At 43.3% G+C, this 24662-nt stretch overlaps 2 pseudogenes; one reads left to right on the top strand and one right to left on the bottom strand.

The window, feature by feature from the left end:
• The first annotated feature begins 6917 nt into the window (after positions 1 to 6917).
• Positions 6918 to 24433, top strand: LOC148881304 (uncharacterized; annotated as a pseudogene).
• On the bottom strand, positions 13016 to 14221 carry LOC148881305 (28S ribosomal RNA; annotated as a pseudogene).
• Positions 24434 to 24662: the final 229 nt, after the last annotated feature.

The following is a 24662-nucleotide window of genomic DNA, read 5'->3' as shown; positions in this document are numbered from 1 at the left end:
AACGTCCTGTTGATTCACTGTCACTGGACAGATGGAGGGTCTTGTTAGGGAGCTGTCACTCACCCCCAGTAGGGAAGCATAATGAGCAGGGTGGGCACTGGAAGAGTCAACGGACTCTTCCGTTGGATTTCCACACTGCCATGAGACGTGTCCCTTCTCTCCGCATCTGTAGCATTGTTTGGGTTCAGTGCCTCTGGGCGTCCGCCACTGCCTGGGTGGACTTCTGACACCACTTGGAGCCATCTTGGCTGCGTTGGGAAGCTTAGGCATTTTTGGACGGGCCCTTCTGGTCTGGGTTGGGGATGTGTTGCTGGTTTCCTTTCTGGTCGTTCGCAGCATCTCTGCTGTGGCCTGGTACTGCTCCACCAAAGGGCGAACAATCCTGATCATGAAGGATTCCACAAAGGGTGCAGTTCCTTCCAACTATCGGCCAATAACCTGGCTCTCCACAACATGGAACCTCATGACAGGCATCATTGCGGTTAAGATAAGTGGACACATGGATCAATACATGAGCAAAAGCACAGAGAGGCATTGGTAGAGATACTAGAGGTGCCAAATATCAGCTGCTGGTTGACAGAACAGTCGCACAAGACTGCAGGTCCCGACATACCAACCTGTGCACAGCCTGGATTGATTACAAGAAAGCATATGACTCGATGCCACACACATGGATCACTGAATGCTTGGAGTTGTATAAGGTCAACAGGACCCTGAGAGCCTTCGTTGCAAACTCGATGAGGATGTGGAAAACCACACTTGAAGCCAATGGCAAGCCACTAACACAAGTGTCCATCAAATGTGGCATATATCAAGGTGATGCACTCTCCCCGCTCAAACGTCGCCCGGCCAAACAAGGTCTGCGTCAGGTGCTGGAGAACCAGAGCACCCTGATGAAAAATGGGCTACTGGAACAAAGCGGAGATGGACGAGATGCGATAACATGGCTCTGTTGGAATGCTACTACTCAAGCAACCCTAGTCAGAGGAGTTACATGCGAAAAATGGGGGCTGAATGGTTACTTCGAAACCCAAAGTCACGGTTGACCACGAAACAACTAGTAGCTCAGTGTTCCAATATTCACAAATGGCAATTGCTATCACAACTTGAGATATATGAGGTACAACACAAATTCCGAGGTGAAGGGCCCAAGGCTGCCACATCAGAGGAAGAGGTTCAACCAGAGATTGGGAGGCAAGCCCCAATGAATGATGAGATTGGGAAGCCAGCCCCAATGAATGAAATGCTGAGCGAGGCAGCAACTGACCTGAGAGATAAGATCATGGCAAGAATGAAAACTGGGCAACTAAGAAACCGATTACAACAGCTCTGTGAAGTACCACCTGAAAGTCTCATGGAAACTGTGAATGCAGCACTGAGAACGATCCCGACCGGAACGATCACGGAAACCAATGAGCTGATATACACCTCAGCATCAGTGATCCTAGAGATGCTCAGCTACAAGAGCAACCATGAGAGCCACGAGATTCATTACCCACCATGGAAAAGACGGTTGGTGGCCAAGATCAAGGCGGCTCGGAAAGATGTGAGTCAATTGACGGAGACCCAGAGAGGTGTGAATAAAAGGCCAATACCCAAGAGGTACATGTAGATAACCATACCTGAAGCACTCGAAACTGCCAAACAAAGGCTCCAGGCCTTGTCCAGTCGCCTAAAGAGGTACACGAAAGAGAATAAGGCCAGAAGAATAAACAGGCTGTTCGCAACACAACCTGCGAAAGTGTACGCTCAGTGGCAGGGTTCTAACAGCAGAGCAGACCCTCCAAGGCTGGAAACTGAAAGATACTGGAAAGGCATATGGGAGAAGGAGGTCGCACATAACAGCAGTGCACAATGGCTGGTGACTCTGAAAGAGGAGCACAGCAACCTCCCTGAACAGAACCCAGTTCCCATCACAGCGGCAGATATACAAGGAAGAGTCTCAGGTATGAAAAACTGGACGGCACCAGGCCCGGATATGGTCCACACCTACAGGCTAAAGAAACTCACAGCTCTCCACGAGCGCCTAGCAGCACAAATGAACCAGTTGCTGATGGAAGGGACTCACCCAGGATGGCTAACCGAAGGGCGAACAATCCTGATCATGAAGGATTCCTCAAAGGGTGCAGTTCCTTCCAACTATCGGCCAATAACCTGTCTCTCTACAACATGGAACCTCATGTCAGGCATCATTGCGGCTAAGATAAGTGGACACATGGATCAATACATGAGCAAAGCACAGAAAGGCATTAGTAGAGATACTAGAGGTGCCAAACATCAGCTGCTGGTTGACAGAACAGTCGCTCAAGACTGCAGGCCCCGACATACCAACCTGTGCACAGCCTGGATTGATTACAAGAAAGCATATGACTCGATGCCACACACATGGATCACTGGAGCCTTCGTTGCAAACTCGATGAGGATGTGGAAAACCACACTTGAAGCCAATGGCAAGCCACTAACGCAAGTGTCCATCAAATGTGGCATATATCAAGGTGATGCACTCTCCCTACTGCTGTTCTGCATAGGACTGAACCCCCTCAGCCATATAATCGCCAAGACAGGCTATGGATACCGCCTCAGAAATGGAGCTACGATCAGTCACCTGACATAAAGCTGTATGCTAAGAGCGAAAGGGACATAGACTCCCTGATCCACACAACCAGGATCTACAGCAGTGACATCGGAATGTCATTCGGGCTGGAGAAATGTAGTCGGATGGTGACTAAGGGGGGCAAGGTAGTCCACACTGAAGGGGTCTCACTCCCTGAAGGAACAATAGCAGACATTGAAAACAGCTACAAGTTCCTCGGTATACCACAGGCCAATGGCAACCTCGAACTAGCAACAAGGAAAGCGGCCACGACCAAATACCTCCAGCGAGTGAGGCAAGTCCTCAGAATCCAGCTCAATGGCAAGAACAAGACCCGGGCAATAAACAGCTATGCCCTGCCAGTGATCAGATACCCTGCAGGAATAATAAGGTGGCCAAAGGAAGAGATTCAGACCACGGATGTTAAGACCCGAAAACTCCTCACCATGCACGGAGGGTTCCATCCCAAGTCCAGCACCCTGAGACTGTACACAAGCCGTAAGGAAGGAGGCTGGGGACTAGTGAGTGTGAGAGCCACTGTCCAGGATGAAACATCCAAGCTCCATGAATACATCAAAGAGAAGGCTCCAACGGATGATGTACTCAGAGAATGTCTCAGACAATGGGGAACAGAGGATGAAATGATGGAAGAGGGACAATCATGGGAGGAAAAGCCTCTACACGGGATGTACCACCGAACCATAGCAGAAGTGGCTGATCTCAAGAAGTCCTATCAGTGGCTAGAGAGGGCTGGCCTAAAGGACAACACAGAGGCACTCATCCTGGCTGCCCAAGAGCAGGCCCTGAACACCAGAGACATAGAGGCAGGGATTTCCCACACCAGACAAGACCCAAGGTGTAGGTTGTGCAAAGAGGCACCTGAGACAATCCAACACATAACTGCAGGGTGTAAGATGCTGGCAGGGAAAGCCTACATGGAGCGCCATAACCAGGTGGCTGGCATAGTCTACCGAAACATCTGTGCGGAGTATGGACTGGAAACCCCAAGGTCAAAATGGGAAACACCTCCCAAGGTGGTGGAGAATGACCGAGCAAAGATTCTGTGGGACTTCCAGATACAGACCGACAAGATGGTAATGGCCAACCAACCAGATATCGTGGTCATAGATAAAGGGGAAAAGAAAGCCGTTGTCGTGGATGTAGCGGTCTCGAGTGATGGAAACATCAGAAAGAAGGAACATGAGAAAATCGAGAAATACCAAGGGCTCAGAGAAGAGCTGGAGAGAGCTTGGAAGGTAAAGGTGACAGTCGTGCCTGTGGTGGTCGGAGCACTAGGGGCAGTGACCCCCAAACTCGACGAGTGGTTGCAACAGATCCCGGGAACAACATCGAATATCTCGGTCCAGAAAAGCGCAGTGCTGGGAACAGCACGGATACTTCGCAGAACCCTCAAGCTTCGTGGCCTCTGGTAGAGGACCCGAGCTAAAATGGCGGACAGACACTACCCATGGTGGGTGAGACGCAGATTTATATATATATATATATATATATATATATATATATATATATATATATATATATATATATATATATATATATATATATATATATATATATATATATATGTAGGATTTTGTTGTTTTATAAGAATCGCCTCTTTTACCCCCCTTTCAAACCATCTATGTTCTTTCGCTAAGATTTTAACCTCATTGTCGTCAAATGAGTGGTTGCTAGCTTTTAGGTGCAAATGTACTGCCGATTGAGGCCCACTAGTATTATCCCTGCGATGTTGATAAAGTCTTTTTTTGAGAATTTGTTGAGTCTCCCCAATGTACTGCTCTTTACAATTTTCATTCTTACAATGTATGGAATAAACTACATTACTTTGTTTTTCATTTGGTAGCCTATCTTTTGGATGCACTAATTTTTGCCTTAACGTGTTTATCGGTTTGAAATAAGTAGGAATTTTATGTTGCCAAAGGACTCTGTAATTTTTCAGAAACTCCTGCAATGTACGGTACTGCTACTCCTCTCCTTTTAGAATCTTGAGAATTATTGGTTTCGTTCGCTATTCTTTCTTTCTGACATTTGTTGAATGACCACTGAGGGTACCCACAGTTAGTGAGTGCTCTCCTGATATGTTTTGACTCCTTTTCTCTACCTTCAGTGCTAGTTGGTATTAGTTTAGCCCTATGCTGGAGGGTTCTGATAACTCCTAGTTTATGTTGTAAAGGGTGGTTAGAGTCAAAAAGTAAGTATTGGTCAGTGTGCGTAGCCTTCCTAAAGACTTCTGTTTTTAGCGCTCTGTCCTCTTTTATAATTACTTTACAATCCAAGAAGGCTAGTTGGTTCTCTTGAATGTCCTCACGAGTAAATTTAATGTTGAAGTCTACAGAGTTGAGATAATCTGTGAAGGATTGAATTTCTTGTTTCTTAATTATGACAAAAGTATCGTCCACATATCTAAACCAGTGTCTAGGTTTTGTCCCTGGGAAGGATGTGAGGGCCTGTTTCTCCATCTCTTCCATGTAAAGATTAGCCACTATGGGTGAAACTGGTGAGCCCATAGCACAACCATGGATTTGTTTATAAAATTTTTCCCGAAATTGAAAATACGTAGTATTAAGGCAGATTTCTAATAATTGGCAGATGTGATCCGGTTTCAGTTTGGTTCTTTCATGCAGAGAAACATCCGCCAGCAGCCTCGTCCTCACCACTGAGACTGCTGCTGGGGTTGGGACAGATGTAAAGAAAGAAGTCACATCGTATGATGCCAAAGTTTCCTCAGGTTCCAATATGAGGTCTTTGATCCTCTCTACAAACCCTGTGGTGTTCTCTACGTGGTATTCTGTGTTACCAACCAACGGAGCTAAAATAGTTTTTAAATATTTGGCTACATTGTATGTAGAGGAGTCAATGCTACAAACAATGGGTCGGAGGGGGAACCCTTCTTTATGTATTTTTGGCAGGCCATAGATACATGGCGTGGCCTCTCCCGGGTATAATCTAAAATACATCTGTTTGTCTATATGTTTTCCTTTCTCTAGCTTTTGGAGACAGTCAATCATTTCTTTCTTGTATCTATTGGAAGGGTCCCTTTTTAGTTGCTCATACGTGTTAGAATCACGTGAGGGGGAACTTCCTGGAATACGCTGACAACGACCGTACTGTAGGTGTGGCTTTTATAGCCAGAAGGCACAATTAAGGGAATAGGGAACAGGTGCGTGAGCCGGGAGAGCCAGGAAGGGAGTGGCCCGCTCCAAGGAGCAGCGGAGGAGGAGACAGGAGGGGAGGGGCGCGCTCCTGACGAGGACGGGGATTTGACAAAAACAAGTATTTTGTCGTTTATGCACTTTGCATTTCACAGGTTCTGGTCTTATAAGTATTGTACGTGTTTAGAGCAAGCGTCGCCTTCTGTCGAGTCGCATGTCAGGAGACTTTACTTCATATTTGTCAGTTTATTCTTTATGAATGGTTGTTAACACAATCACAGCAACGTGTTTTTTTCTTTTGCAAACAGATTAACGTATCTGTTAAAGTTAACAGTGTTGCTATACACGCACAGAGTATTTTTTGGTCATTAGACTGCTCTGACGTGAGATAAATATTTGTCCCATGTTAAAGTCGGTTGTCTAAACGCATGTTGTGGTTCCGTGTACGATGGTTCCGTGTAATAGTACGATATTTCATGAGAATCAGCTTCATAAAAATAGATGAGTATTTAAACAATTGATTTGAAAGTGTCCAAAAAAAAATTCAAAAGCATACATCATTTATTTAAGTACATTTAAAATGGGGTTAATTAGATTGACGAAGGAAAGCTGAGCAAAATCTACTCAAAATAGTCAAGGAGGAGTTACATCATGTCATTTATTTGAATTTATTTAAAAAATATAAGTTCAGTCAACGTCATAAAAATATCTAGCTTCAGATACTATTTTTTCATGCAACCGCTTACCATAACATCCGGAGCCCCTAAGGGGACATCGGATAAAAAAAAAAAAAAAAACAACTTTGCGAGATCTCGCAATACTTTGCATTCTCTTTGCTTCATCTTGCAAAGAATGCGAGATGTCGCAATCTTTAAAACAAATGCGCGTTCGTGAACATCTGGTTCATCGTCTGGGTAACCGGTCACAACAAACATGGAGCCTTTTCACCCGTCGGTGAGTTGAATCGAAATTTACTTTAAAATTGGCTCGAATTACAAATACATTACATTCGTTATCGAGATTAAATACGGTGAACTGATTTGTAAAATATGTTTGAGGCGAATGGTGAACAGAGGACTATTTCGTCGAAAAACGTTTGATGACTTCGCAACCAATTGCAGCATTCCCGACAACTACACTGTTACGGGTGGATGTCCAGTAAGTGCAGAGAACGTGGGCTTCTTGTAAGGAAAGAGGATGCTCGTCTGGTCCTGAAAGAGTTCGTTGCGAGAGGAGTATCCTGAAGGCAAGCGAGGCGTCTGAGACGACGAAACTACTTCTTTAAAGAAGCCGAAACGTGTCAGGTATTTGAACACCTACAATACACTGTCTGAGAGAAAGGAATATGTTTTAAATTAGATATCAAGTAGACGGGATGAACTTAGTACAACTCCTTCTCTAATGAACCGAATTTTATATGGCACATACATTCCTACGCAAGTAGTGACCCGAAGTTAATTTACGCAAGTAGTGACCCGAAGTTAATTTACTGAAGTTTACCGAAGTTGTGCATCTTTTGGATGTACTCGAATCGTACGAGCTGATCTCGGGACTGAAAATTGTCACGTTAAAGCAGATGTCAAAGTCGAGGCCCGGGGGCCAAATCTTGGCCGCCACGTCATTTTATTAGGCGCGCAAAAGCAAATCAAGCATTTCGAGTGCCGAGATGCTTGCTAAAGTCGCGATAACGGTCATTATTCTCGACTTCGCATTTGAAAACTAGTTATTCGTTAATTTGTTGCGCATTCCGTATGTAAAATGTAGAGGAGATATAACGTTTGGTTTCCCCAAATTCATAACAGCCATCGAGAGGAAAGCGTAATTGCAATGTGGATTGCGGCAAAAAATGACTTTGACACCCCCATGTTAAAGGCTTCCGGCATTTCCCGGTGCCCGTGCATACCGCCGGGCGGCCCCAGTTACTTGGACGGAGCCAGCGCTGCCGATCAAAGAATTTAATATTGGTGTGTGTTCTCACTCTTCACAGACCTCAGTGACAATGGACTCTTTGACGGTGAGTTTCCGTACAAAAGCATCCTACAATTTTCTTGCGTGTGACTTATTCAGATCAGTTCCTACATTCCGATAGCCCCATTTATGAAATGATTGTCTGCATTTTTGTATGTGCCGATCGGACACGAAAAGAAGGAAAGAAATCGGAGTGTGGAAATAAGATAGTGGTGTGCGTGGGGGGAGCCCGGGGTGTCACGGGGCGAAGGTGAAACGATCGAGGTCAACAAATATGAACAAAAAAGGGGCAGTGGGCGGATGTGGTGAACATGAGCGGGGCTGACGCCTGTAAGGCAGAGAGGAAGGAGAAAGGAGAGAAAAGCAGCCTCGCGCTATAACGTTTTGCTCATAAGTGCTGCCGTGACTGTGCGGCCCTTCCGAAATCTGTCCGTGTATTATTTTCAACAGGACGAGTTGGATGACACTGCCTTAGTTTGGAACAACCCTCTCATCGGGCCCTCGAGGAACAGAAACGTCCCCGGCGGTCAGCCCGACGTGATGGGTACTTGACCCGAACTTCATGGTCCGAGGGACTTACTTCTGTGAACTTGTACTCGCACCTCAGAGAGGCAGTGAGAAGCAGAATGTTTTCAGGGGTCATCGACATTGACTTTTGGTGAAATCATTTTTCTTTCTGAATAACACTCATACTGGTATTGGATTTGTATTTTATATTCAAATGTGGAGGACACCGATACGCTGCGGCAACCCCCAAAGGGAAAAGCCAACAGGAAAATAAGATATTCATGTCGACGTGAATTACAGTACTCAAAGCAATAACCGTATATGTTTTGCTCGGTGTTTGGGTCGAACCATTTTATGGCTCCTCAACTGGTGTTAGAAGTAACATTTATGCTGAATATGACCCCTTGTACATAATTTATTTTATCGTTTCACTTTAACCTTTTACGGACGATTGGGTCAAATTCGGTACACTAAAGATAAGTGGTCATAGATCGAAAAAAATAAAGGTAGCAGTTCAAGTGCCGATTGGAACTGATGCAGCACAAGTTACATCGCTTTAAAACAGGTTAGGTTGCCTTTAGGAGCGTCAGTGACATCATCTTCTTGCGCTACACAACGTGCGCTCCTGCATCTTCAAAGCTCCTTCTACTTTTCGTCACGGATCAAATATCACGTAAGTATATGTTGTGACGATTTTATGAGCTATTCAGAAGAGGTTTACCTTGATATTGAAATGCATAAACTAATGCTAACTTATATATAAATGGGGCCGATACGACCAGTCAGACTTTAGTTCGCTGACGAAGCCTCTTGGATAGGAGGCGAAACGTCCGAAACCTTCACTTTTGTACAGATGACGGCTGAAGAAACCTTCTCATCTAATGCTAACTTGTTTATTTACCAAGAAATATTAAAAATAAGTAGTGTCCCGAATTTGGAACATTCGGCGTGCTAACACTATTTTCATGATGATATTGTTGATCCTCACTTGGTACCCGATGCGAATAATTGTAAGTGAATGGTGCGTTTTACACTAAAAGCTGTACTTCATAGCTTTGCATTCTCAATATAATTATTGAAACGGAGGTCCATATGTTTTTTTGTTATATCGTAAACAGAAATTAGAAAACTTAAACATTTTCATCATAATGTCTTGAACATATTTAACACTTCCTATTTCCAAAAGACTGTGAAACATGGTAGGAGCAGGTACAACACTTACAAGTTTCTGTGAAAAAAAATACAGGAAAAGCTAAAAGTCTATATTTTATTTGGGGCAAATCAAAGACAGCAAAATTACTTCTGAAGGCTTTGAGGACATTAGATTGGCATGTCAAGTAAAATCATCTGAGAGAAAGAATTTGTAATCAGAAAATGTAGAAATGATTGTTTTGAAGAACGTAATAGGTTGCATTTCCACTTGTGTTATGTAAGGTTTTGTTGCCACCTAGTGGACAAAATAGTCCCCACTACCGTATGTGCATTTCACATTCTCAAATACAGTACAGTGACTAGAAGATAAAGCATCTGAAAGGACTGAAATTCTGTTTGTGATGTAATGTAAGGAAAGATCATTTCACGGTAAGATCAGAGCATTGAGATCAAATGGTTAGTTTGGCATAGTGTTTGCTTTTTTGAATGTTGCTGTGCCCATATGTTTTTTTTTTCTTCTAAAATACCCATGTACTGTATATCTTTCCAGATCCTGGTGAGAATGAAATAGATGACCATGTTGATGAAGACATTTTGGCATCGGACACAGTCGTGACTGTTGCATTGATGAACTTCTATCACTATTCAAATATGTTCAAAGGATTTTCGATGAAAAAATGATGGATATTATTGTTGAACAGTCGAAATTCTATGCAATGCAAAATGACATCAATAAGCCCGTGTCTCGCCAAAGAAGAGTTTGAGAAGTGGCTGGGATTGATATATTGTTTCTCAATCTCAAAATGACCAAACACTCGGATGCATTGGGGTTGAAAGCTATCTTCGCTAACTGATTATGCTGCAGAATGTACTGTATGTCAAGGGATGATACAGTATTCGGTTTGACAACATAGCTCATGTTCCATATGTTGCAAAGAAGTGCAAGCATGGCACATGCTCGGTGAAAACTAATATTTACTGCAAAAAAAATGCAATGTAAATCTTTGTTTGAATCATCACAAGAACTGCTTTGCATTATTCCATGGTTATTGGCTAGTTTTCTTTATCTGTAAAGGAACTATGTATTTTTATGTAAACATTTTATGTAAATATTTTATGTAAATTATGTATGTATTTTATGTAAATATTTTATGTAAATTATGTATGTATTTTATGTAAATATTTTATGTATTTTATTATTTTAAAAAGATGTCATATGGGTAAAAGTATCGTCTTTGAAGTTGCACTTGACATATGTTCCAAAAAAGGCACCCACTCAATATTATGTTTTTATGCACGTTCGTCAACATTATGTCATTCCATGTTTAGCTTAGTACATTTTATGTTATTTCATGTTTCGATCAGTACATATTATGTTATTGCATGTTTAATTTAGACTACATGGAATTATGAAGCTTATTAGTTGAATAGTTGTGAAAGCAGAATGTAACAAGTATCAACTTTCAGTCTAAATGTTCTCCCAATACTTGTCCGTAGCTGATTGGACACCAGATCGCTGCTGTGTGACTTTCAATACTTGTCCGTAGCTGATTGGACAACAGATCGCTGCTGCATAACTAGTCTGAGCGGGCGGGCTTTGTGCTTTTGCTTTTTGTTCTTCTTGCTCTTCTGTGTGTTCTTGGCTCCCCGCTTCAGACGAGAGATGTTCTCTTTTTGTTTCACTAGAATAAAGTAGTTTTTTTTGTTCACCATCTATTGTCCTCGCTGGTATTTCATCACAGAACTTCGTTGAACACCGAACCAGATGAGAAACAGGAATTAGAACCCAACATCCACCAAGGTCAACGCATCCGAGTCCGGAGTGCGGGCTGTCCTGTCCCAGCACTCCCCTACCGTCCAGAAACTTGGCCCATGCGCCTTCTTCTCCCGCCGGCTCAGCCCCGCAGAAGCCAACTACGATGTAGGCAACCGGGAACTGTTGGCGGTCATCCTGGCGCTGCAAGAATGGAGACACTGGCTTGAGGGGGCCAAACACCCCTTCACCGTTTATAACGACCACAAGAACCTGGCTGCCATCCGGTCGGCCAAGAGCCTCAACTCTTGGAAGGCCCGATGTGCACTCTTCCTCACACGGTTTAACTTCTCTCTCACCTACTGCCCAGGGTCGCAGAATACCAATCATGACGCCCTATCTCGCATCCACGAGCCGGCAGAGAAGGAGGAAACCATCGCCAACATCCTGCCGGCCCAACATATCCTGGGGGCCCTGCAGTGGGAGGTAGAGAGGAAGGTCCAGGAAGCCCAGGGGAGCAACCCCATCCCCCGGTGGATCACCTGTTCATCCCCCCCGCGCTATGCACCAAGGTGCTTCTCTGGGGACACACCTCCAAAGTAGCCTGTCACCCGGTGGTCAACAAGACGATCCAACTCATCGCCCAGCGGTTCTGGTGGCCGGAGTACAGGAAGGACGTGATGGAGTTCGTGAAGGCGTGCCTGGCCTGTGCTCATGGGAAGTCCTCCCACCAACCCCCGCCAGGGCTCCTCCAGCCACTACCCTTGTCCCACATCTCCGTCGACTTTGTTACAGGTCTCCCCCCTCCCGTGGCAAGACGGTGGTCCTTACCATGGTGGACCGCTTGTCGAAGTCGGCCCACTTCGTCCCGTTAATCAGGTTGCCGTCAGCCATCGAGATGCCTCAACTCCTGGTTAACCACGTCGTCCGTCTCCACGGGATTCTGACGGACATCGTGTCGCACCGCAGTTCGTGTCCAAGGTATGGAAACGTTTCTGTCGGTCCCTAGGGGCGTCGGCAAGCCTGTCGTCTGGATACCATCCCCAGATCAACAACCAGACAGAGAGGAAGAACCAGGACCTGGAGGCGGCCCTCTGGTACGTGTGCCTTCACAGTCCTGCGTCATGGGCCCTCCAATTACCATGGGTAGAATACGCCCACAGCACCCTGGTCTCTACAGCCACAGGTCGGTCCCCGTTCATGTCCGCCTGTGGCTATCAGCCACTTCTGTTACCTACCCAGGAGAGCCAGGTGGAGGTCCCGTCCATTGAACACCACCTGAAACGGGCCCACTGAGTATGGAAGGAGACCAGGGTCACCCTGTCGCGCACGGCAGCCCGGAACCAGCGAGTCGCGGACCGTCATTTTGGCTACCTCAACAGAATCATAGTTACTCCTGCTGTTTACCCGCACTTCGTTGAATTTCTTCACTTCGACATTCAGAGCACTGGGCAGAAATCATATCGTGTCAACACCCTCCGTGGGCCTTGGCAATGCTTTGTTTTAATTCAACAGTCGGATTACCCTGATCCGCACCAGTTCTAAGCCAGCTGCTAGGCGCCGGCCGAGACCACCCGGCAGAGGGACGCACCCCAGGCGACCGCCGCCCGCCCCCTGCCAGCGGGTTTGAAGCTGCCGGACAAAGAACGTGTGGAGTTGGCCGCAGCGGAGGCAACCCGCCGGGTGCCACAGCTGAAGAGATCCGCGGGCAGGGATGCGCGTCCAGATTCGCCGCCGACACGACACCTTCGCTCGAACGCCTTTCCCCGGGGCCTGCGTGGACGCCTGGCAGGGAGTCGACAACAGAGGGGGGTCGCCGGGGGCGCCACGTCGAGTGGCCAGTGCGGTGGGGTCCCCCTGCCCGGTGCTGCGGAGGCTGTTCACCTTGGAGACCTGCTGCGGATATGAGTACAGCCTGTCACGTGACTTACAACTTCTCCCCCGGATTTTCAAGGGCTGACGGGGGCTCACCGGACGCCACCGGAACCACAACGCTTTCCAGGGCGCGGGCCCCTCTCTCGGGGCGAACCGATTCCAGGGCGCCCTGCCCTCCACCTGAAAGTTGCGCCGGCGCGAGAAAGACTCGGCGGGCCGCGGAAGACTGGAGGACGGACGGCGCCGACGAGTGTGTGCGCCTCTCCACCCCTCCAGGTTCGGGGATCTGAACCCTCACTTCTGAATGGCGGTCCACCATCCCCTGGGACTGACTGACCCATGTTAAACTGCTGTTCACATGGAACCCTTCTCCACTTTGGCCTTAAAAGCTCTCGTTTGAACATTTGCTACTACCATCAAGATCTGCACCCGCAGCGCTCCACCCGGGCTCGCGCCCGAGGTTTCCGCGCGCACCGATGTGCCGGCGACGGCCGGGTGTGGGCCCGACGCTCCATCGCCATCCATTTTCAGGGCTAGTTGATTCGGCAGATGAGTTGTTACACACTCCTTGGCGGGTTCCGACTTCCATGACCACCGTCCTGCTGTCTCTATGAACCAACACCTTTTGCGGGGTCTGATGAGCGTCGGCATCGGGCGACTTAACCCGGCGTTCGGTTCATCCCGCAGTGCCTGTTCTGCTTACCAAAAGTGGCACACTGGGCGTCTCGCATTGCACGCCCGGCTCCAAGCCAGTGAGCCAAGCCTCTTACCCATTTAAAGTTTGAGAATAGGTTGAGGCCGGTTCGGCCCCAAGGCTTGTCATTGGCTTTACCAGATGAAACTACGAGTCGAGCACCAGCTATCCTGAGGGAAACTTCAGAAGGAAGCAGCTACTAGATGGTAATATTAGTCTTTCGCCACTATATGTCAGATAGCATGTCAGGACCGGCCTCCACCACTTTCCTCTGGGTTCGCCCTGCCCGTGCATAGTTCACCATCTTTCGGGTCATATCGCGCACGCTCTTGCTCGACCTCCCCCACGCTGCGAGCGAGGTGGGCCGGTGGTGCGCCCGGACCCCACAGGGCCGGGATCCCACTGATGGGCCAGACGACGCCACCGGGCCCCCTTTTTACTTTCATTGCGCCGGGTCCCATTTATTCCGCCGCCCTGTGACTCGCGCGCACGTTGAACTCCTTGGTCTGTGTTTCAAAACGGGTCAGCTACCGACATCGCCATGGACCCCTGGCGCTATACGTGTCGGCCGGTCCCCGCCCTGGCAGCGCGGCGTGCCCGGCGCGCACAAGAAGCGGAAGGCGCAGAGGTACGTCCCTAATCTCCGAGGGGAAGCGGCAATGTCTGGGCACGGCAGCGCTGTAAAGCATGGGGGGGGTCAATGTCACTGTTTTCTATCAATTTACTCACACTCTCTGTCATCTGCCTGTCTCTTTAATGTTTAACCCCCCCCCCCCCCCACTGCTGCGTTCTTGACCAATCACTTGGCTTTAAGCAAAGACTGGGGGCAGGGAATAAAGGACAAAAAGAAAGTTGGCTGCCATTTCCTTGTTAGGAACGACACATCACATCACAGCTCCATGTGTATCCCGAAAAATAGTTTGTATGCCAAGGTTAAATTTTCATCAATTTAACGTTCGTAAACCGAAAAGTTCGTAAGCCAAGGGGTTCGTAAACCGAAGTATCAGTGTGTCAAGAATGTGCGGTGGTTTGCATTTGGGTCAAGATTCACCTAAAGTTCAAAAACGGGTGTGTCGATTGTTTCTGCTGCGTGACGCCTGAAACAGCGGATGATGGTGTTAAAAACTTTGTCTCTTATCGCCATCTGCTTTGGGTTGTAGTCTCTCGACAAAGAAGTTGCTAAACTTCTGGAGCTGAAGGCGCAGCTGGGAGTAGATGATGGAAAGAATCAGTTTGTTCTTAAAACAGCAAACATTATTTCATTGTGGTACAACTGACTCAATATATATTTTATAATTATTGAAACCATTCAAGCACGCATGCACAATTATTAAAATACAGGTAACATCCGATTTACGACCGGAACGGGTTACGACCACCCGTACTTACGATCACGACCGCCAGAGTATAGAGCATAGAGTATAGAGCAGGGGTGGGCAAAGTTTTTGACTCGCGGGCCACAATGGGTTCTAAAATTTGACGGAGGGGCCGGCCGGGCCAGTAGCATTTGGAGGGAATGTTTGGGCCGGATATACTAAAGCATTAAAGGACAACCGACGTCTCCGGACAAGTTGTGTCCATAATTTGTCAAATCGCTTCAAATGACTATTATTGAGTGTATTTTACAAAGATTCCACCGCATATAGCTATATTTTACGTTTTAAGACTCGCGCTGAATATTCCGGAAGACTTGTTTTTGAGTTGGTGACGAATCCTCACGTCACGTCACTGAAGGAACGCCCCTGACTGAGAAAGGATACACTGTAGCAGTCCTTTGATCACGCAATGTATTTTGCGGTACTTTATTTGGTCTGAAAACTTCGTGTTGATCCGTGTTGTTGGCGAAATTAGAAGGAAAACACATAAATAACGCGATGGTGAATCCTTGTGTGTTGTGACAAAAATGTTGAGCCATTTCCACACGGAAGATTGTCCACATCTTCTGCCTTTTTTGGGCGCGACATTCCCTCCCCCCCTGATGCCTCAAAATGACACGGAATAAATTCTTTAATCGATTGCAAATATGTATGCTTTCCTCTTCAGAACTATTTGAATCATATTCATAACTGGATGAGTAACAAGAAAGCATCTTCTCTGAATCTGAAGCCATTGTTTTGATTCTCCAGCAATGCAAGACGTCTTGGCGTGACACCACGAACAAGGGGGCGGGACCTTCTGAAACTGGCCACTTCCGGTTTCGATTTTTTTTAAGTCATTTTTATTGGTGTTTTTCATTGTACTAAAAATATCACACTGCATGTTTTGGGTATTTTAGATGCTATAAAACATGTTTCTGATGTCAGTTAGGAAACAAAAAAGTGATGTCAGTTGTCCTTTAAATCTAGTGTGTGCAAACCTCATAGCACAGTAAGAACACTACACCCCAATTTGGATTGGAATTGCCTTTATTAGTCTCGCAGTGGAGAAATTTACACTTCACATCAGCAAAGGGATGAAAGGGATGTTTTTTGATTGATTTATTAACAAACAGTCTTTCAAATGTGAAAAAAGCCCTTATCAGTTCATAAATTTGTCTCAAGGAATATGCAAGATATGGCATTTACATACTATTTTGCAGATACCGGGAGGAGGAAATGTAAATAGATTAAAATAACATACGCACTGTGATTTATCAAGATTGCGTCTGTTTTTAATAAGTTTCAATCGAAAGTGGAAAGTTAAAGAAATCAACATTTATTAAAAAAAGGAATCACATTCAACATTCAATACTTTTGTTACACAACAAAATACTCAAGTTCAATAATATCTACTTGTGTTAAACTCTGCAAAATCATGGATGGATTGCCCTGACCGCGCACTCGACAAACTCGCCACGGACGCCCTCGCTCGCCTTCATGCGCAAACAGAATCAGAATCAGAATCAGAATCATCTTTATTGCCAAGTATGTAGGACACACAAGGAATTTGTTTCCGGTAGAACACGCTGCACTAGTATCGTTGTCAAAAAAACTGCTAAGTGGCACTATACAGTTCCATTTTGGCTACTGTTGAACAGTACACATGTATCGTTGCCAAGCACACAAACATAGGCTACCTAGATTTGAAATTTGCATACTCGGCACAGCAGCCAATCAGAAGCTTGCTTCCTGCTTCGGACTTTCCCAAGAACGCTTGGGAAAGTCCGAAGCAAAGTCGTGCGTTTGCATATCATTTGCCAAAGTAGATGCACAGAACCTTATCCCCAGAAGAAAGATTCAAAAGAAGCTAACAAAATTTGTCTCGCTATAAAAAGTAAATTTACATTAAACCGTGACTGTAAATAGTACTGGAGAGTTATGAAAGGCGCTCAGTGGCCCGTAGGAGACAACGCAACGCAAACAACGCATTGTGCACAAAGACGGCAAAAGACACTGCAATAAAACTTTCGGCCACGGATATTTTCCGTAAATTAAGCAACGTAGCGTTTGTGGTAGGTACAGCCTTAACCCTTTCCTGCCTGAATTATGTTCTAATTAGAAAAAAACAATTCTGTTCAGTTTTTATGGTCACTGATGGATATAATAACATACTAGTAGCTTCCTTTTTTATTATTTTTCAATAATGTAGAAAATTTGTGCCTAATTTGGCCCAATCATCATGAAAGGCCTAAGTTGAGAGGGTGCCTTTTTTGGAACATATGTCAAGTGCAACTTCAAAGACTAGACTTTTACCCATATGACATATTTTTATTAAAATAATAAAATACATAAAATACATACATAATTTAAATAAAATATTGACATAAAAATACATAGTTCCTTTACAGATAAAGAAAACCATGGAATAATGCAAAGCAGTTCTTGTGATGATTCAAACAAAGATTTACATTGCATTTTTTTTGCAGTAAATATTAGTTTTCACCGAATGCTTGCACCTGTTGCAGTTCTTTGCAACATATGGAACATGAGCTATGTTGTCAAACCGAATACTGTATCATCGGCGGGAAAAGATCCTCAATGTCTTTTAGCTGTGGTTCAGATGAACAATCGATTGAGCCTCACTGTGCCACAACACCAGATTTTTTTTGTTGCCAAATGTTAGAGTAAGGGGATAGATGTAAACCAATTATCAAAATACAATCGATGATTGTTTCCTGGTTGGATGGTTTGAGCCAAATGGAGCACAACATTTGAGGTCACTTTCAGATCGGGAACCTTGGAGTCACTCACTGGATCTATCGTTCCTGTATATGGAATGCATACATGTAGCCATCATAACCAGCCAGCACAAACAACTTGAACCCCCAGTTCATTGGTTTATTTGGTAGATACCGCTTGAGTGTAAATCTACCTTCATAGAGTATAATTTGTTCATCAATTGACAAACGCTGTGATTTGGGTAATTCTTGAAACTTTTATCATTGGCCTTACTTTGTGCAAGGGATCATAATTTGGGCTTCCCCGAGTTCCTTGTTTTGTGTTGTCTGCTATATGAAAGTTCCTTTTTATAAATTTGAAGCGATCCCTTGACATACAGTACATTCTGCAGCATAATCAGTTAGTGGAGATAGCTTTCAAGCCCAAAGCATCCGAGTGTTTGGACATTTTGAGATTGAGAAACAATATACCAATCCCAGCCACTTCTCAAGCTCTTCTTTGGCGAGACACGGGGGCTTATTGATGTTATTTTGCATTGCATAGAATTTCAACTGTTCAACAATAATATCCATCATTTTTTCATCGAAAATCCTTTGAAAATATTTGAATAGTAATAGAAGTTCATCAATGCAACAGTCATGACTGTGTCCGATGCCAAAATGTCTTCATCAACATGGTCATCTATTTCACTCTCATCAGGATCTGGAAAGATATACAGTACATGGGTATTTTAGAAAAAAACATTGGCACAGCAACATTCAAAAAAGCAAACACTATACCAAACTAACCATTTGATCTCAAAGCTCTGATCTTACAGTAAAATGATCTTTCCTTACATTACATCACAAACAGAATTTCAGTCCTTTCAGATGCTTTATCTTCAAATCAAAGCACTGTATTTGACAATGTGAAATGCACATACGGTAGGGGACGATTTTGTCCATTCGGTGGCAACAAAACCTTACATAACACAAGTGGAAATGCAACCTATTACGTTCTTCAAAACAATCATTTCTACATTTTCTGATTACAAATTCTTTCTCTCAGATGATTTTACTTGACATGCCAATCTAATGTCCTCAAGGCCTTCAGAAGTAATGTTGCTGTCTTTGATTTGCCCCAAATAAAATATAGACTTTTAGCTTTTCCTGTATTTTTTTTCACAGAAACTTGTAAGTGTTGTACCTGCTCCTACCATGTTTCACGGTCTTTTGGAAATAGATAGTGTTAAATTTGTACCAGACATTATGATTAAAATGTTTTAAGTTTTCTAATTTCTGTTTAGGATATAACAAAAAAAACATATGGACCTCTGTTTCAATAATTATATTGAGAATGCAAAGCTATGAGGTATAGCTATTAGTGTAAAACGCACCATTCACTTACAATTATTCGCATCGGGTACCCAGTCAGGATCAACAATATCATCATGAAAATAGCGTTAGCACGCCGAATGTTCTACATTCGGGATACTACTTATTTTTAATATTTCTTGGTAAATAAACAAGTTAGCGTTAATTTATGCATTTCAGTATCAAGGTAAACCTCTTCTGAATAGCTCATAAAATCGTCACAACATATACTTACGTGATATTTGATCCGTGACGAGAAGTAGAAGGAGCTTTGAAGATGCAGGAGTGCACGTTGTGTTGCGCAAGAAGGAGATGATGTCACTGACGCTCTTAAAGGCATAGCTGCACATAACCTGTGTTAAAGGGACATGTAACTTGTGCTGCATCAGTTCCAATCGAAACTTGAACTGCTACCTTTAATTTTTTCGATCTATAGGCACTTATCTTTAGTGTACCAAATATGACCCCATCGTACAGGGTTAATTTAAGAAAAACCTATATACTTTGTGACAATGTTTTTTGCGATTTCTCGTCTTTCTTTATGGCCGGGCAGGCAACTTTTCAGAGTTGTCTGACTTGTCCGCTAACATTTTCAGACTATCAGACACTGTTTTTACTATAATTTGGACAAGTTCGGCGGGCCGGATTAAAAAGCCGAACATTGAAATTCATTGAATCATTGAAAGCGAATTTATTCTCCGGCTTGCCATCAGGGACTTTGTACCACTTGAACCAGTCGACCGTGGACTTCAAATAGCCGGGCTTCAACCTAAATATATTTATACTATTTATATAAAATAAATAGATATATTTTATACCGTTCTCTTCAAATGTAAATGAAATAAGGAGGAAAAAAAGATCCCAGGAATTAAAAAAAAATGACAGAATATTTTTTACTGTGTATGTGGCCCGCGGGCCGTAGTTTTCCCATGTCTGGTATAGAGTATAGAGCAGGGGTGCTCATTACGTCGATCGCGGAGGTAGCACTGGTCGTTCGCAGCGTGACAGTAAAAAAACATTTATCAGCCTATCAAACGTCCCATTACTTGATTGACATACAGGGCAACCATTCAGATGACAACTACATTTTGACATTTGGGTCGCCGCAAATGCGTAAACAACGGCGCTAAACGCAGCGAAATTTACAAGCTAGTCAGCGAATTCCCTCAGATTATAAGCCCTTGCTAAAACATATGGTGATCAAAATGAGTGAGAAAGCTGGACCAAGTAAGAAGGCAAAAACATTACTTTCATACGGAATGGGAGGTGGACTTTTTCTTCACGGTGTCATTTTCAAAATGCGTATTGCCAAGTACAGGCAGACTTCTTGAATTACCAGTGCATAATCCACCAACAAGCGTTATGCGCTAAAATGCTCAACATGAGGAAATGTGCTACCTCCTTGACTGCATTATTCGGCTCCACTTATTTATGTGAGTCAGCCGTTTCCTACATGAAGATCATGAAGTCCAAATACCGTTCCACCATGACTGATGAACATTTGGAAATGTGCTTGAGGCTGGCTGTCAGCAGCTACTGTCCCTGGCTGATTCAATTCAGTGCAAGTCTTCAAAGTAAACTCAGGTAATTACAAAAAATGTTAATAGTTATTTATTATGTTAGGTATATGTAGTTATGTGTGTTGTGCAATATTGGCTTTTTCAGTTGTGCAAGGTACATCAACATACATTGTACATACAAAGAATCCTTAATACATTTGAAAATAATTATGTTTTGCATTTTTGTAGTGGGTAGATCATTTTGACTGGGTTGTTTTTATAAATAGCTCGTATGCTGAAGTGTGAGTACCCAGGGTATAGTGTGTGTGTGTATATATATATATATATATATATATATATATATATATATATATATATATATATATATATATATATATATATATATACACACACAGTAAAGTCTCGTTATATGCCGCCACTGAATTGGGAATACTTCATTAAAAACTGTTTTGTCTTGCACTCATCTATGAAGCGCCCTCTCGCAGATGCCGCGGAAGGATGTGAAAAGAGAGATGGTGGATGAGAAAGGCTTGTCAGAGGAGGCCGCCGACCAGATTGGGAAATATGTCAGCATGCAGGGTAAGAGTCCAATCGTATCACACGTCAGAGTGAAATGTTTTCTTTTTCTGAAAATAATAATACATTTCATTTATAAGCGCCTTTCAAAACTGTCAAGGTCACTTTACAGTCACATAAGTTTTTCTGTGGGTGATCAGCAGCAATTTTTTTTATTTATTCAAATAGCATGCAAACATACAAAGCAACAGAAACAAACAAATAACACTGCAAACAAAAGTAGACAAAACCGTTGGTTTTGAATAGCTCGTGAAGCTTCTAAAAGTAAATCTGAGGTGTGTCTCAGCCAATCTTTCTGCATACTTGATATTTTCCAAATATTTGGCAACATACATTAGGTGACATAATCGCGTATGAGACAGTACCTGATCGCACAGGAAATAGGAGTTCCTGACAGATAATCATTATACAACAAGAAAATAGAGGAGAGAAGAAAAAAATTGAAAAGAGAGAGAGCGGGGGGAGGTGGTGCCAGGGGTTTTAACCTTTCATCGAGTCTGCACAACAGAGTGAAATTGACAAAAAAGAGAGGGGGGGACACCAGATGAATTCGGCAAGCACATCATCCTATGCCATATTTCATCAACAAATCATGTGTTTTGATAGCGTTTAAGTCGGCAGATGGTTGAATTGTTTTCTTAGTTTCATTTCATTTTGAAATATTACAAATAGGGGTTTCCTCCCACAAAATTTAGATTTATGAATATGATGTTTGGCAAGAAAAACTAATAAATTAATAATAAACTATTTATCGTTGGTCTTGTTGTAATATCCAAACAGCATGTCTTTGTAATGAAATATGAACGGAGAAGTGATTTTACATTGAACGTATTTGACAAAGTGTTTCCAGAAGCGAGTAGTTTCGGGACAAGCCCAGAAGAGGTGAGTTGCAGTTTCAGGCTCAGCTTAACAAAATGTACAAGATATATCCTGTAAGGACCGGATCTTATGTTTAACAGGATAGCAACGGTGCAAAAGTTTGTAGGTTATTTCTCTTTGTTTGTTTGAGATGAAAAATTTATATGGAAGGGTTCAAACCTTTTCCCATGGGATATTTGGGACATACGTGCTCCAGTGATGAACAACGTAGGGAACCGTCACAAAAGATTTTTGAAACAAATGTCGAATTGCACGGTTCCGATTTCGAGCAATTGACGAGAAACAGAGTTTCCCAAGGGCAGTTTCTGTCACTGGAATTGGCGGTGGTCTGTCGGGAGTAGCGGAGTGACCCTTGAACAGGCTTATGATACCACTTGGGATGGCATCCATAACGATGGCAAAGTCCTTAGGGGTCACAGGGATTTGATGCGTATTGAGAAACTCAGCATAGTTCAATAAAACATTGTTTGTGTTAAAAAGTTGCTTTACATAAATGATACCCAAGTCAATCCATCTCGACAAAAACAGTGATTTGTTTTTGTACAAAATATGACAGTTATTCCAGATCATACATGAAAGCGGAGAGAAAGAATGGTTATACATTAGGCACCAGGCTAATAAAACTTGTTTATGGAATTTTGATAGGTTAACAGGCAATTTTTCAACCTTATAATTACATTTCAGCAAGAAAGACAGACCACCAAGTCGGGAAAACATGGATTTTGGAATGAAATTCCAGATTGCATCAGGGCTACACAGATAATTACGCTGCCAGTTAATCTTAAACGTATAGTTTAGAGAAGTAAAGTCCAAAAAATTTAGGCCTCCCTCCTTTAACGTCCTGGATATGACCGAGTTTCTTATATAATGAGTTTTATTTTTCCATACAAAGTTATACATTATTTTGTCCATTGTCTTACATGTGCTTGGATCCACATTTAAAGTCATTGTAGGATATACAAACCGAGAGATTCCCTCACTTTTTGCGAGCAGTATTCTTCCGTTTAGTGATAGATCCCTTTGTAACCAGTGATTAAAGCGCTTCTTGGTTTTATCAATTATTGGATCGAGGTTCAGATGACAACGCTCTTCGTCTTCTTTGGCTATGACAACACCTAGGTACGTCACTTGATTTTTAACAGGTATGTTGTATAGCATACTCATTACATGATTTCACAGCTAACAACTCACATTTATTTATATTAAGCGAAAGACCTGACGCTTTGGAAAACCCTTTAACCAGAGCTATGGCCTTTGGAATTTGCTCAGGATTTTTCAGGAACAGTGTGGTGTCATCTGCCACCTGGCTAATCACAACCTGCCTGCCCGCTACTTCAATACCTTGGACCTCGCTTTCAGTGACCAACAGTGATAAGATTTGTGCTGAAAGTAAGGATAAATAGGGAGAAATGGGACGGATGCCACGGGAGACGTTGAAGCGAGGGGACGTACCATATTTAAGCAGTATTGAGGGGTTGCAGTTGGTGTACAGTGTCTTAACAGCCTGAGTAAAGTAGTTTCCAAAACCAAACTTATTAAATGATTGAAAAATAAAACGGTGTTCCAAAGTGTCAAAAGCTTTGTAAAAATCGAGAAATAAAAAAACTATTATGGTTAATAAGTTCCTGATAATCAAGAATATCCAATACAAGACGAACATTATTGGCAATATGTCTTTTACTCAAGAAGCCTGACTGTGTTTCACTAATTATATGCCGTAAGGATTTTCTAATTCGGTTTGCAAGGATGGAGGCCAAAACTTTATAGTCTGTATTTAGTAGTCAGATAGGGCGCCAGTTTTCAAGAGATGATGTGTCTTTTTTTGGTTTTGGAATGAGAGATATAAGACCTTGAGAGAGTGAACAGGGGAGGGAGCCTTTTGAGATGCTTTCAGAAAAAAAACATTGAGCAGGAAAGGAGCCAAAGGGTCAGAAAAGGTTTTATACAATTCTGAAGTAAGCCCATCGGAGATTTATTCATCTTGAGCTGCTTAATTGCATCCTGCACTTCAATTAGATTGATTGGTTGATCACATCGTTTTTTTCTCATTAATGCTAATAGTTTTATTGGACGTAATGGACTCTAAAATTGACACTGGCTCTGCTTGCATATGGTTGGAAGTATATAGGTTACCATAGAATTTCGAGCAGAAAGAGGAGATTTTGTGGTAGTCTGAAACAATTTTGTTATCAATTTTTAATGTGTCAATGGTTTGTTTTTTAGATTTAGATTTTTCCAAGTTAAAGAAGTACGATGAGCATTGTTCCCTTCCAGCCAACGCCTCCTGGATCTGATAAATGTGCCCTCTGCTTTTCGTCTATATATATCATCAAGTTTATTTTGGTAGTCTGCTAACTTGGCGTGATCATCCTCAGATAGGGTTGCTGATTGACTGGAAAGAGACATTATTTGAGCACATAAATAGTCCTCTTCCGCTCCTCTGTGTTTCGCTAAATTGCTGCTATATTTCCTCATATATTTACCAATTTCGTATTTTAGAAGTTCCCATTGGAAGCTGAAAGA

This window comes from Hippocampus bargibanti, unplaced genomic scaffold (genome assembly GCF_051943395.1).
Source record: "Hippocampus bargibanti isolate YZ-2025 unplaced genomic scaffold, ASM5194339v1 Contig00121, whole genome shotgun sequence".
Classification (NCBI taxonomy): Eukaryota; Metazoa; Chordata; class Actinopteri; order Syngnathiformes; family Syngnathidae; genus Hippocampus; species Hippocampus bargibanti.
The sequence above is the reverse complement of the archived record's forward strand: the minus strand, read 5'-3'. Positions and strand labels throughout refer to the sequence as shown.